Source organism: Haliotis rubra, unplaced genomic scaffold (genome assembly GCF_003918875.1).
Source record: "Haliotis rubra isolate DU_JTF1 unplaced genomic scaffold, ASM391887v1 Scf646, whole genome shotgun sequence".
NCBI classification, from domain to species: domain Eukaryota; kingdom Metazoa; phylum Mollusca; class Gastropoda; order Lepetellida; family Haliotidae; genus Haliotis; species Haliotis rubra.
In genome coordinates this window covers 562501-563548 of record NW_025767353.1, presented here as the reverse complement: position 1 = coordinate 563548, position 1048 = coordinate 562501, and positions in this window count along the sequence as shown.

The following is a 1048-nucleotide window of genomic DNA, read 5'->3' as shown; positions in this document are numbered from 1 at the left end:
GGACTGCAAAGAGAGGAACAGCCAGGTGTACGCGGAGCACGTGCACAATTGCCGACAAAGTTATTGAATCATTTACCTGTGCTGGCTCCATCTTTTCTCGCACACCTGGCTGTTCCTCTCTTTCATCGGTCCGATTTTGAGCCAAACGGACTATAGCTAAAAAGTCGTCTTAGACAAGTCATTATACTGTTCAAATACACAACCATTTCGATAGTTTCTCCACAAAGCAGGAGTTACTAGCTTTCTTTCAATCGAACTTGGGGGCAGTGGGGTAGCCTAGTAGTTAAAGCGTTCGCTCGTCACGCCGAAGAGACGGGTTCGATTCCCCACGTGCAATGTGTGAAGCCTATTTCTGGTGTCCCCGCCGTTATATTGCTGGAATATTGCTAAAGCGGCTTAAATTTACTCACTCAGTCGAATTTTAGAAACGGCTTAGAAACGTCAATGTTTTATTTAAATATCCACTTTACGTTTAACAAAAACAATGAAATTTCCCTCTGTATATTTGCTTCGTAAGTTTCGTTGTTTAACTCGAAAATAACCCACGCATTCCAATACAGCTCCATTACATCTTTCTTACATGACTCCAAGAGTATGTACTGTGTTAGAGGTCTCTGTTCGCACCCTATTAGAGTGGCGGATTGATAGACCATGATGCCTTGAGATTTCCTGACAAAACAGTGGCTTGGGATCCTTGAGATAATAAATAATGTCCTTCTGTGTTCTTGGTAGTGATATGACACTGTGTGATTAAGTGGAAGTAACGAATGCCACTGGGATCATTTCTGTCAATTTTCGTTAAGTATGAACTTGAGATGGAAACGCATACTCAAGATAATCACGATTATTTGAGGATGCTGAAAAGTCGGCCATTATTCCTAGTCTGTGTTGTAGAGGTAGAGATGTCTTGGACCATGTGTATGCATTATCCAACGTAGTGTACGTACTACGTATACCCATCGTAACGTTGGCAGATTACTTGTACCATATATACTCACTACCAATCGTAACGCAGGTCGATAACTTGTACCACCGTATACTCACTACC